Genomic DNA, 14611 nt, shown 5'->3' on the forward strand with positions numbered 1-14611 from the left:
GTTTAGAAACTGACAATAGTACTGATAATCTGTCCACCACTAATGTCTTTCAGTTCTCAGTTCCTAAACGTTAGTTCACAAATCATGCATCCCTGATCACTTATACAGCATAAATAGCTTTCCTTATGCACTCTTACAATTATGAAAACTCAGTTCAGTTTCAAATGAAAATTGCGATTGTTAAAGATCCCACTGACTTTATAAGAACTGGAGTGTTACTTGTTGTACTGGCCAAATTCTGATCTGGGTAGTTATATTCTTACTGGGTCTTCTCATAGCTTTAAATAACTAGAATATTGTTGACTCTAGATCTGATCTAGTGAACAGCTAAGTGTTGGGCCACCAAAAAAGACTTAACTGCGTAAACCAGGATTTAGGTAAAGTTTAAAAGTCCAAAATTGTGACTCCAAAAGCTCCTACTTAGTGCCTAATCCTGTGATTAGTCTGGTCTCCTAGTCTGGGAGCTAATGCTCTAATCATTATCTGTATAGTGTAGTGCGAAGGCTACCATTGCCATAAAATCTTGAGAATATTTCAGGTTCTGGATCCTAAGTGGATACAGGTGACCAAACTCCAGATAGGAGCAATTCAGACACAACCTAGCACTTAAGTAGTGCATTACATCTGAGGATATTGTAGGTGTATGACAGAACAAAGAACAGAATTTAGCTCTCTTAATCCAACTCCTATACTTCATCTAACTGCATTGCCATCTAGCCTCCCAGGAAAATGCCCCACAAAAACAGTTACAGCCAACTTTTGCAAAGTAGCAATGCACAAGCACCTATAGCTGCCTGGGCAATTATGCTGACTGTGCACAAAGTAGATAACTAGCTGCACACAGAAAAGTCATTATGTAGTTGCATGTTTTGTAGGCAGTAGTGCAGTACATGGACATATTTTGGTATGTTTTTTCCATACAGATCACAAGTCTCCCCAAGTTCAAGTTAGACCTTAAAATGCTGTGCTGAAAATAATTAGTTGGAAAGGATGATCACATAAAAATATGGGATGTAAAGTCTCAACATTTAGTGTATCCACTCTTGTTTTCATAGAGTTGGAAGGGACTTATTTGGTCCCATTGCAGATGCAAAATTCACTGCTCCTAAGTTATCCATGTCAAATATGTACCCAGAAGGTGATTGCACGACTTCCCTAGGCAACTTCTTCCACTGTCCTACTGTTTTTAAAATTAGGAAGCTTTATTTCCCTGAGAAGTGATTTAAATGTTCTGTGTTAACTATTATTCTGAGAGCCAATGGTGTCTTTGATGCTTTTATTTGCCTACATTTCAGTCAGAGGTACAGCATTTGAGCATGCTGTTAAAAAGATGCAAGAGGTGGTGATGAAACTAAAAGATGAAGCGGAGTGGTGGTAGGGGACCCTGAAAAGAGTTTACTGTTGCAGAAACTGCTTGGATGAGATTTAATCACTGTTAATTTGCATTTCTAGCTTTAAGCCATCATCAGTCAGTAGTGACTCAATAATTACCCTCAAATAGATTCAGTACTGCCTATCTAATGACATGGTGGTCTCTGATCAGTTCCTTTATAGTCCATTAATGCTTTTTTGACTGTGTTACATGGAGAGGCCAAGAAATAAATTGGAAATGAGTTCCTGGATATTCATGAGTGTTATAATTAAGGAGCAGAACATGCAATATAGAGTCCCACTCAGTACAGCCCAATATACTCAGTACAGTTTAGAATTACTCTGGAAAAAAATCAGGGGTTAAACCACACTAATACAAGTTGGTATACATATTGTATGGCCACAGCTTACCCATCGTAGCTGTTTACTTTTACCTGGTCTCAACCACCAAGGCTAGGTACAGGTATTCAAAAAGCCTGAGACAGAATCAATCTAAATTATGCAGCTTTCTGTAAGCAGAGTCGTTTAGATTGATAGTGAACACAACACACATTTGCCCTTTGGTGGCAGGGTACAAATCTTAGACTGAGTTCCACTATTTTTAAGCCAGTCCATGTTTGCCAAACTTCTGTTCTGTTATAGGTATAGACTGGTTTCTGATCACTTATACCAGTAAAAGTGTAATGTTTGCACCTGGACCAAATGGAAAGGTTACTCGAAGACAGATGCATGTTTGTCCACTCTTAAATCCTGGTTTAACTTATAATTTGTGTACAAAGGTGCAAGATCACGACATCAGGAGAGGTTACAGTTCTTCTGTCAAATAAGGCAGAAAAGGTCCTTTAGGATCTGAGCATTCTTAAAATCTACCAGGGCAAAAGTGAGAAGTAAGAGTGCAATAATGTATTTGGAAATCTCTCCTGGCTGGGGCTGACAAATTCTAGCTCTGCTCGAGTCTAACTTTGCTTACACAGTTCCATGAGGGCACACATAGCAAATTGGGATTGACTGTGGCCTGTGCAAACTTTTCATCATGAATGGAGTGAAACAAGAATGCATCCTGTCAACTCTAGTTTGTGTATCTGTAAGGATAGGGCAAAGATATGGCGCCAGAGGATAGGGCACGAGAGGATAGGGCAAAGATACAGGATGGCCTTGACAGACTGGATTTATGGGTGGAACAAAATTAGATGAGGTTTAACAGGAAGAAGTGCAAGGTCCTCCCCCTGGGTAGGAAGAACTCTCACCACAACTATACAATGGGTGGTGGTACACTGGCTGGCACAGCATCTGAACGAGACCTGGAGGTCACGATTGACTGTAAGATGAACATGAGCCAACAGTGCGATGAGGTTGCCAGAAGGGCAAATAAAACTCTGGTGTGCATCAGCCGATGTGTGGCCAATAGATCCAGGGCGGTACTCCTCCCTCTCTATTTGGCCTTGGTGAGGCCTCAGCTAGAGTACTGTGCCCAGTTCTGGGCACTACACTTCAAGAAGGATGTGGATAAACTCGAGAGGGTAAAAAGAAGGGCCACCCATATGCTTAAGGGCATGGAGGGTAGGCCCTATAAGGAAAGACTGCAGGAACTGGGCCTGTTCAGTCTGAGAAAGAAAAGGCTGAGAAGTGACTTGATAGCTGCCTACAAGTGCATCGGGGGGAACATCAAGAACTAGGAGAGCAACTCTTCAGGAGGGCACCTCGAGGGAGGATGAGGACCAATGGGCATAAACTAGTAGAGGGCAAATTCAGGATGGACATAAGGAGAACCTTTTTCTCTGTAAGGGTCACCAGAATCTGGAAAACACTCCCAGCAGACATGGTGCAGTCACTCTCCTTGGAGGTGTTCAAGGTGAGGCTGGACAGGCACCTTATCAAGTTCATCTGAGCCCAGTAACTTCCTGCTCACGGCAGGGGTCTGGACTTGATGATTTTACAGGTCCCTTCTGGGTCTGTGTTTCTATGATTCTATGATTCTGTGTACTGGGAGAGGTGCCCACTCACATCCAGATGAGTGAAGAAGTACATTCAGCATCACTGCAAAATTACTTGGCTTCTCTAGACTGCAGGTAAGGCCTAACATGACTAAACCATCCAGCAACACTCCTGCATGCTGGTGATTTGTGCATTGGTGACATCTGAGGACAAATACCAGTTATTGGTGAAACAATTAGTTTTCTCTGAAGCCAGCTTCAGGCAAACCAGAAACTTGAGGGAAACAAAGGTCATATACCAACAAAGTCCTGGAAAAAGTTATGTCAAGTCTTCTATAAACACAGGCAGAAATGCACTACCTGTCATTCATGAATGGTTGTACCAGTATTAATGGGAAGATGAGCTCTTTTATCTGTTAGTGTGGACTTTTGCAAGCTCAGTAAGCAAGTGTGGAGGTAGAGGGGATTCAACTGTGTGCCAAGCTGAAGGTCTGCAAGGCAGTGATATTAGTGACTTTGGTGTATGGATATGAGACTTGGATGGGACAGAGAAGACCCATCTGGCAGCTAGAGAAACCATGACAAAGACTCCTACATAATTTCTTTTGGGTTAACTGATATAATAGTGACAAACGTTGAAGTCCTTTGACAATTCAGTTTGACAACTGTGTAAGTGTTGAAGAACTGTGAGGGCTCAGCTGCTTTGGGTCGGATGCGTATGTAACAGAAAGCCTGGGGCTCTTTGTTTCTTTAAGGGAAGAAGCAGCCCAGCCAGGGAGTACTGCAGGCTAGGCAGGACACTGCAGTTGCAGGTCACCAGAGCAACAGGTTAATGGAGCAATTGGCAGGCACCTGCTGGCGGTTTGCTGACCAGATGTAGGCAGGACCCTGGGAGTTCATAGGCCTAAGGCTGAGGCTGAGGCTGACTCATAACAGGGGTTTCTCTCCCTGGCAGCTGGAAGAGGAAGGAGGTTCTGCCCAGGAGAACCCTCAGGGATGCTTGGCTGCCTGCTGCAACTGCCTGCAGGAACAGTGGAGCCCAGGATGCTGTAATAGTGAGTGAAGGCCTATACTCTTTAAAGGAGCAGGAGGCAACTTCCAGTGTGAGTTATGTTATAGCCCAGGGACTTGTGTTTATGTTGTGTGCTACTGGTGGTTTGGGATGAGGCTGGAAGGGGAGGTAAGGAGGCCTCATTGGTACCCAGGGGACATTCGATTGCCTTGAACCCTACCGGGGGCAAGCTAAAGCACAGGGGGCAGGGGCCTGGTGCCAGGGAGGGTGTAGCCACACAGGAGCCAGGGGCTCAGTATACAGGGGCCAGGGCCCAGTGACAGAAGGGACAAATGAAGCTAGTGCCTCAAAGCCAGGTCTAATTCAGCGGGCCTAGGCTAGAAGGCCTAGCTAGATTAAAGGGGCAGAGGCCAAGGAGGCCAAAGCCTCAAAAGAGGGACAACATACCTGTAACACCTGCGAGGCATGGGGCGTGATAAAGGGAAGGATTTGGAGCTAGGCACTTAGCTACAGAGGCCCAGCCAGGGGCCTGGGATCAGTGAGGACTAGTAGGGATCAGTGAGGACTAGTAGGGTGCCAGGGAGTCAGTGGGAGTCAGTGGGACCAGAGCTACATGAAGGTCTGTGGGCAGCCTCCCTATTTATTTATATTTCCTTGAAGGTGTGGCAGGTGAGATAGGAGGGCGCCCTAGGGGTGGAGCCGGGCATGGTTGTGGAACAGGTTTTGAGAGCAGGGATGAGGGAGGGCACAGGTGCAAAAGTTGTGAGGGGCGGGGGGGGGGGCAGTAACCTTACCCAGCCAGGAACTTCTAAACAGTCCCTGCTGAGTTGTTGCTGTGCGTGCTCTGCCCATCCCAGCTCTGTGGCTCATAAAAGCAACAGCAGCCAGGAACTGTTCTGGAGTCCCTAGCCCAGCAATGCTGCTGGGGCATGGACTCCATGGGATAGGGGGCCATTTTGATGCCCCTCTTAACTTGTTGCTCTTCTTGTCCTCTCCTATGTACTCTACTGAACCCTAGGGCAAATATGTGACTACAAGGGATGTGATGAGCAAATTGCAGTCATATAACTTTCATTCCAGGGTGGCCTTTCTTGTATGCTTTGGCATTTCTTCTTTGATAAGGCATAATAAATAAGCCTATAAGTGATGAAAAGCAAATAATTATTCTTATTTGAATGAAAAATTCAGAAAAAAAGAACTTATACTTTTTAGATTCTTATCTCATACATATGAGGTCCAAAGGAACGGCTGATTTTTGTGGAAGGAGCAGGGTTCACTTCACAGTACTCTAGCCCTAATGAAAAAAAAAGTGTTTCTGACTGATCAAGCCAAAAACCTTCAAGGAAGTAATTTAAGATAACTTCCTCTCTGGCTTTTCCCTTACCCTGTAGTGCCAAAGTTGAACCTTATAATTAGTTGAGTAGTAGGTGAAGCCAGTATTTCCTCGTGATCTACCAAAATATGTCCTGTGTTATTATTTTATTTATTACTTTATTATTTTACTAACTTCAGTGACAGCAAAAATGAAGGATTTAAGAACAAGCCATTCTTAGCAGCAACACCTGAAAAACAACTTGATATTGACACCAAGTTTTGCTTTAAAAATAAATGATTTTAAATCAATTTAGGTGGAGGGGAATACACAAAAGACTAAGTTTTAACCCAATGCAATTTAAAATGGCACGTCTATTGAAAAATGAAGCACAGAATGGAAACTGCAGTTCATTTGTAACCTAGCATCATGAATATGATGATATTCAATTGTTTTATCTGGTAAAAAAAAAAAAAAGAAAAGTAATTTTTACCAAAAAAAATCTTTATAATTGCATCCTTTTAAATTGAAACTTCATCAGCATTTAGAAAGTATTTTCAAACAGCTCCAATAACATTTTTAGGCCATTATCAATCATTTTAGCCATCAGTAATCCCAGAGGACTAGTTTTTTAAACAAGTCTTTTCTGTCAAAAGAATAATGCTCAAGCAACTAAATTCCTACTACACGGACACGCATCCACAAAGCTGGCAAACAGCCAACTTCTAAAATGAATTGATCTTAAAACAGTAAATAAAACTAATAAACAGTCATTCAGAGTTTTTACCCTGAAAAGGGGCAATTGTCAGAGGTTTCATGAAATATCCTTCATTATTGCTGGAGATGGTGGAAAGCATTTAGAGTCTAGAATGATTTGGGGCAGTGTGAAACCCCAAGACAAATGGTCAAACTAATTTGTGTGAATTTTTACTAATAAGAGCATGTTCTCTCCTCTTTCCTGTTGGATTAAATATGTTACGCCTCTTTTTGTCAGTGGTGGATGAGATAGTGAAGTTCCTCATTTAAAGTCATCTTGGATCCTGATGCTCTCACAGGATGCCTGTCATTGATCATGGGTGAAAACTATGTCATTCTTCTGGGCTAGATTATCATGTTCCAATCTGGCTGCAGAAAGCTTTATGCCATGAGAAGAAAAGACAATGAATTGGTGACTTAACAAAGGTAATAGGCCCCATTCAATTGCATTTTTTTGACTCCCATTCAATTACATTTTTTTGACTTGTGGCCTAAATGTAGGTTGAGGGACATCTTGCATCTCCTGCAACAAAGTGTGGGAGCTCTATATGTGCGGAGATAGAAGTCTTGTTCTGTTTCCATTGACATTCCCCAAAGCCAGCATTCAGGTGAAACTGGGCTCATCTAGACGAGACACTAACAGCACAGTAACCTAATAATAGTGTGCAGTAATGTGTCACAGCACAAACAGTACTTATATGCTACTATGCAGTTTTATTAGGCTACTGAACAGTAGCATCACTTAAAAGGCATTCTCTGGTGCTACTGCACAGTAACTCCAGTTACTGCACATTTATTTAGTACTTGATTATACAAGCAGTGCGACAAGGAAGTTTGGTGCCCAAGGCAAAGCCCACAGTGTCAGCCCGCCCTCACCCTGCACACAGATCACGGGGTACATGCCCCACATGCTTGCCCAGGAGCACACGCAGTGGTGAGAGTTGGCCTCCCCTTGTCCCCACACACCCACAAACAAGCCACTCGTGGCTCTATCCTGCACCCAACCTGGCTGGGCAGTGCCTGTTGGTGCCCTTTCACTTTGGCGCCCAGGGCGGTCACCCCACTTGCATGCCCCTTGCTATGATACTGTACGTAAGTACTAAATTTAATGCACGGTAGCCACAGCTCATTAATGAACATGTAGATGCACCTACTGCCTTCCAATCTGTACTACTTCTGGTAATAGGAACAAGTTTTTTGAGTTCATTATTAAGCAAGGAAATTGGTTGTAAACTTTACATGGTTCTGTGGTTCCCCATATTTTTAAAGCATAAATTGTACTACTGCAGAACACTTTTTTCCTTCACATCTGTGAATATTTTTCCATGAGATGAGCACTTCTAATTCCTGTTAAACTTAGGAATGTACTATTGTCAGTTCATCCCCATTCAGTGACTTCACTATAGTTTTCCACAATATTTACATTAAGACATGAATCCTGCTTTGACTCTGCACAGTTGCTGAAATCTCTACTCATGAACCTTTGTGAGCCTGAGGCCTCGATAGCTTGCTCTAACAAATTACTTTGCTCATTAGAAACAAAGGAAATTGTACCCCTCCAAAAGGAGGACATAAATCTAAATTCCTTTCCAACTGTGTATATTATTTTCATTATGCTATTATGGTGCAGCAATAAACTCTGACTTCATTTGCAGCATCTACAGATGAACCTGAGACCACAGCAATTTGAGCTGGGGAGGAGCAGCCCTGGGCTGGCAGCAGGCTCAGGGGGTCAGCCCCGGGGTCCGGGTGGCAGCATCAGGTAGCAGAGGGGCTGGCTGGAGAATTAGTGTGGAAACTGTGAAGCCATGTGGCTGACCCCACAAGCCGGCTGTCAGCCTGGGCCTACTCTGCCCCAGCTCAAAGTGCTCAAAGCCCACCCACCCTGTGAAAGGAGATTTGCAGGGTTGGTGCAAAGCATCCTGGGATACTGGGAACTGTGAGTTAACTTGAATCTGGAGAGGATCTGCAACAGAAGTTCAATAAACCAGTTTAACCTAAATCAGTTAAGTCTGATACTGCAGCCATCCATGTTTATCTTAAATATGTTTTGGCCATTTTGAAAGTGGTTTATGTGAACTGAACTTGTGCTATGTTCATATTTGAACCGGTTTCTGATCACTTATACTGGTTTATGTGTAATTTCTGTCCCTAGCCCCAAAGATCAGGTCCTTAGTATCTTATTGATAGATGCTAGCATTCTCCTTTTAGTACAGCATTACCTAATAATAATAATAATAATGGTGATAGCACCCACCACCAACAAAGCAATGCAGTTCTGTTGAAGTAGAGCTACAAATTTCAAATCAATCACACTTCTTCCTAACCAATTATAGAAAAGTGGATTGTGGATTTTTCTGTTCACTGAGAAGTGAGGCTTTCCCCAGACTTCTTAACTGATTTTGCCTTGTATCTCTCATAATTTTAGAGCAGGAATCTTCAAAAGCTTCTTTTTCTGGCTTCTGGAATCCTGTGCATATGAAATGACACCTTACATTCCCAATTTCAATAGGCCACTGGAATTGGGATATTTTCAGTTTTAATCCATTTGCAAAAATCCATAGGAGGGCAGGTAAGTTTGCTTTCCAGTCAGTGAAACATTCCCCCCTCCCATTTCTTTTAAACTGGAATTTATTTTTTAAATTCCTTAAATTGTTTAAACTGTTTTTGCTTTCACCTAATTAAATCTAAAAAGGGGGACCAAAAAGTATTTGCTCTGCTTGATGCAGCTGGGAAAGAAAATAATTTTGTTCCTGCCCAGTTCGAATCCCTGAGTGCCACTGGTAATATAAGTCTCCAAACTATGAAAAAGAAATGGGGAATAAATCAATAAAGAGAGTGTGCATCACCAAACAGGGCAATATTTATACATTTTCAAAAAAAATTCAGAAATATCTCAAATATTTTCTTTTAATACATGACCAGTTTTAGTGCAATTGTTTCATTTCACAGAATCCCCACTGCAGCACCCTTATAGTCATCAGTTTATAAGAGACATGTTTTTCTGACTAACCAAACCAGGGTAGTGCAGACTCTGGTGCATAGCTTTAAGATAGCTGATCATTAAACAAAAATGTTAAACACATTTTCCAAAAAGATAGGATTATTTCCTAGAATCATTAGAATTTTATACGCAAGACAATATCCCTGCCAAATGGATACACAAGCAAGTCAGACATCCTGTGTGTAGTACAATAGTTATCATAGATAACTGCTGAATGTTCCTTTAGTCCAGTCTCTTGATTGGGCAAACATTGTTAACCCTTTCACTCAATATCACTCTTAAAATATACCATTGCAACTTTACCAGCATTGTAACTACTAGCTTAAGCTTAGTTTTAGCACTGTCAACTATTTCTACAAGAACAGAAGGGTGGTATCTGGCTTTCCCAGTGTTTGCTTTCCCCCGCTAACTTCTTTGCAAATCCTTCCTTTATTTAAAAGCTTTAGTTTATTTTTCTGGCTAATACTCTTTTCTCTGACCCGACCTGCTCTTTCACCCTATTCAGTAGCTCCCTTGGAATGGGGAGCGGGACTGGAAAAACTATTTTTTTAAAAAGGTTTAACAGTTAATTTGGTTTAACAATATTTTCCAAGAAGATGCTTAGGAGAAAATATGGCTTTCAGGAAATAAATGTGTCGAAGTTCTGTTGATTAAATACTAATTAATTCTTTCAACTACTTTCTGGCTGTATATAGCACTTACTGCATTTCTGAAATGGTCCACTCATACAGGTGTCTTTACTATATCAGAGCCACAGTGATGAATGTTCTATGATTGGTTATCTATGCTGTAAGTTTGTTTTGTTTTGAGCTGTTGGTTTGAACCTACCATCAATTTTTCTTCCATCATAATTCTACCTCACAAATAGACCAAGCCTCAATGTCTGCCAGCGCACACGTGCATCATGCTGGCACACCAATGCATATCTCTTCTGGATATGTGTCCTCCAGTGCTCTAGGCACTTTGTATATCTACATTATAAGCACTAGGTTGAGATTCTTCTAGATTTCTGTGTAAAATACCAGATAATTAAATGACTGAATTCTCCTACTGCTGAAAAACCATAAAATAGATGCTAAAATGTGAGAAGAAATATTGTGTTTTAAACATGTAGTGCCAGAGAACAGGTTCCTCTAGTGATGAAAATCTATGCGCTGCCATTGGTAACACACAGATTGACATGAATTTATGTTAGCAGAGAATCTACCCCTAAGTCCACAGTTCTTGCCTCCCAAAAGAAGGCCTACTGAAATTTACAGAAAGATACCGATTGACATTGATGGGTTTTTGATTAAGTTCTTTGTCCTTGGACTTCCATGGGCCCACAGAAATTAAGGGCTGTGGGATTGGGTTCACTTATATGTATATCTACCATGAGAACATATTGTCATTTTTTATTGAAGTACTTTTCAAGATGACTTTTTCATTATTTAAAATGAAATGGTTCAACTTTAACAATTCTCAAAAGTTACTAGTATCTTTATTAAAAAACAAGTTTTTAAGCATGTTAAAAAAATATCTGTCATTGCTTCCATGAAAACAATTTCTTTTTTAATGATGTATAGAAATGAATCACTAAAACCACATTTCACAAACGTTCAACTTTTTGCCATAAACCAGTTACTATTCTGTACAAAGTTTTTTGTTTTCATAAGGGATGCTTCTCTGCCTGTTACTCTCTCTCAATGTGAGCTAAGAACATATCAACCAAAAATCTCCCTTTCCTGAACTCTCAAATAGAAGTGCACCTGTTTTATAAATTTGTCTTTATATAAAATGCTACTGTCATGTGCTTAGAATAAAAATGTACAAAAAAAGCTGCAAGTGACCAAAACTGAAATACTGCATCAAACAAAAATGAAACTGAAAGGTGAAATCCAAGAATAAATGCAAAGCTTCCACTTTCCAGTTACAATTCAATTATGCAGTATTACACTGCAGGGCTATTTTAATAGAATATTAATGAGGAAGTGAGTTTTAAAATAGCATAATATTACTTTTGACTAATTACTACAAATATAAATTATGCTTGGGGAAGGGTGGTTTTATTTTTTCATTTAGACTTGTAGAATTGCCTTTTTCCTAGAGCTCTTGAAGAAAGGCCTGGAAGCATGAACCCAAACAATGACCTCAAACATCCATGATTTTTTATAATTTTTCAAACTTTGTAATATAAACTGTGTAGTTGGCTCCTGTCTTTACTGTAGGCTGAAACAAACTTCTGGATCCAACTAGTTCAGAACTTAGAGGTGTTTGCTATTTTCATGGTCATTTGGCAGTTTGAGATTTATTTATTGTTTTAACAACCACAGAACCTGTTGATTAAGCAAGTGGCTTCTCTGTTTGATGTAGAGGTGAAGATCCAATCTTCAAATGCAGTTGCCAAAATAGGTGCTTAAATCCCCATTTGATTGTTTAAATCCACGCTTGGTCAGGAAAAACAGACAATTGATCAGCTAAATGGGAACCAATTTCCCAAATGAAAAACATGCCCAACCTATTTCATGTGTGCATTTGAAAAGAGGTCTCTATAATAGTGGCATAACTCTTTGTGGGAGAAATATGATCTAAATAAAGCTCATAATTGCACCAAACTAGACAAAGCTGATGCTTTTCACTACTGATATCTGTAAACAGTTACTCCTCCTGTTATCACTATGTTAAAATGTGCCGGGGGGGGGTAAGGGAGATCTTAGTAATTTGGGGTAAATCACTACCTGCAATGGAAAAACTCATAGAAAGGAGGCAGAGGGAGGGTGAAAGGATCTGTTGAACGGTTTGTTCAATCAGAAGGGCAAAATATGCCTCTCCTGAGAAAAGGCAGTCACTTCTAGTACCCACAGACTTCAGAGGCTCTACTAGATGCCAAAGCTGACTGTCTACATCAGTTCTGGGATGCCCTGTTCCCGCACCCTATTTAGAACAACATTGTTGAGATTTTAAACATCCAACAAAAGGTACGAAAGATCAGGAAGTCTCCACTTGCAAATAAGAATTAACCTAGGAGATGATTGGGCTTTTTCACAGAAATCTGATCACCTATTCTAATCTTTGTTGTCTCTGCTGATCTTTCTGTTCACTTGCTTTACAACAAATAAAATGCATGCTTAAATTTCAGTATTTGCTGTGCAGTAAACCTTTGCTAGCTTACATTAAATATCTTGTATCTGATACTCGGAAACTGTAGCTGACAAGCCAGTGGTAGATAAGGGTTGTAAATGCATGCACAGCACTTTAGTCTATCATTTCATGAGCCTTGGTAATTAATCTTAGTATTGGTCACATACTTTGTCATGTTAAGTCTTTGGTTTTCAAATGAAACTGGAATTTGCTTAAGTAGTCAAATGGCACAGTTTTCAGACTATATACATTTGCACAAGTGCTGAGATATACACACATATACTCGCACATAATTCAGTTCTGTTTATAAAAAAAACCAATTCATCCTCATTTCTGACACACTGGTTGAAGCTCAGTAGCTTGATTTACCATTTTAATTAATTCTTGGGATGTTAATGGCAGGTGATACATAAAACACACTAGTCATACATTACCCACTTACCTATCTCTACCTCTGCTATGGCCATAGTGAAGCTTGCTCAAAACTTCAACAGAGAGTGAATGAAGCCTATAATAAGCTACAGAGACTCCTGGTAAGAAGTCACCTATCCAGCTTCATAAGCAAGGAGTTATACAATTTAACATTGCAAATATCATCAAGTTAATTGAAAACATATCCTAGATTAAGCTTCATGCTACTAATGGTGGTATCGAGAAAACAGACTATTGATATCCAAAGTTTTAATATATACTGTATGCCAGTGTGCACAATCATTATCTTTTTAACAAGAAAAATCTGTATTTGATAAATTACTTTCCTGAATATAAAGGTGTATATTAAACTTCTAAAGCATTAAGCAAAAATACTTTCATGAATAACTTACCAGTTGCTGAATCTGGAATGATCCCTGCCCTATACTCCCTACCTGCTCTCTTGCTGGCAATCGCTCTCACTCTCTGTACTCTCTCTCTCTCCCCCCGTGTGTGGAGATTGCAATAAACTTTGAAAACTAGTAGGGACAGTGTCTGAAACAACTTAAGAAAGAGAACAGGAACAATCATTTCGTTCTCTTTTTTCAGATGAGTACAGTACCTTCAGAAAGAAGGAAGGAAGGGAGGGGAGAGGAAGTCAACAACCCTTTGCTTTCCTGCAAAAAATAAGGAAACAGTAGATAGCAATCTCGTTTTCTCTCAAACAAAATGTTTGGAAAAATAAATATAACCAAACCAAAAGGAATTCCTTAAATATTATAATTGCAGTATTGGCTTCATAAGAATTAATTTATCGCTCACTGTATGCAACGACATCAAAACGAATGAAGTTCCAAAAGAAGTGGCTACAACTTAGATGCCCATATCTCATGTGCAGAACTGTGTTAGCCAAAGAGCACAGATAACCTAATCCTTAGCTACAAACAAGGAGAACTCTTATATGACACAGTAAAAACAAAACAAATACATACATGGGTACAAAAAAGAAGAAACCTTCCATTGGTGTGAGGAAAAGAAGTGCAAATTTAAATTTACTGCATACTTGACAAAAATTACACATTGAGGGTAATTTGAAAGCTTTTGTGGTTACAACAAATCATTAGTTTGGTTTTATAAGGTAAGAAATGAAAGACAGATGAAAAGGCACCTTGGTTTGTCAAGGCAAAGACTATTTATCATGCTTTAGGTCTAGTTTGTTTTATTTTTTCCAGGTATATCAATATATTTTGGTCTCAGCCAGTGACCAATTTGTTAGAATTATACTTGTGATAATTTGGCCCCCTGTGCCCCATACTGAATTTTTAATGGCTGCTGACATTTACCAAACCAAAAGTCCCAAATCAACCAATGGAAAATCATCTTTCTTCCATAGATTTGTGAAGTTAAACTTTTTTTTTAACACAAACGTTAATGGCATTACAGTTTTCACATTTCTCTTTGGACTGTCTTCAGGAATCATTGAAATAAAGGAATTTCTGCACCCTGCTACTATAGCAGTGTAGTAGCCAATGGGAGGATGGCTTCTGATGAACAATTATATTTCATCATGCATAAAAACTGAAAAAAAAAAGCCTGCATCAAAAATTCCCTCATAAGGCCAGTTACCAGGATATAACTCTGAATGAATGCTTTTGAAGTCAATGGACTTGTTCTGGTAAAAATCTATTTAT

General features: G+C 40.0%; 1 protein-coding gene across 2 annotated transcripts in view; it reads right to left on the bottom strand.

Moving 5' to 3' along the window:
- ZNF366 (zinc finger protein 366) overlaps positions 1 to 13498 on the bottom strand; it is a 52353-nt gene extending 38855 nt beyond the window's left edge. For both annotated transcript variants that reach the window (XM_019482695.2, XM_006268812.4), the window contains exon 1: positions 13334 to 13498. The gene's annotated coding sequence lies outside the window, so the exon portion shown is untranslated. The remainder of the gene's footprint in view (positions 1 to 13333) is intronic.
- Between the last annotated feature and the right edge of the window lie 1113 nt (positions 13499 to 14611).

This window comes from Alligator mississippiensis, chromosome 3 (assembly GCF_030867095.1).
Source record: "Alligator mississippiensis isolate rAllMis1 chromosome 3, rAllMis1, whole genome shotgun sequence".
Taxonomy (NCBI): Eukaryota; Metazoa; Chordata; order Crocodylia; family Alligatoridae; genus Alligator; species Alligator mississippiensis.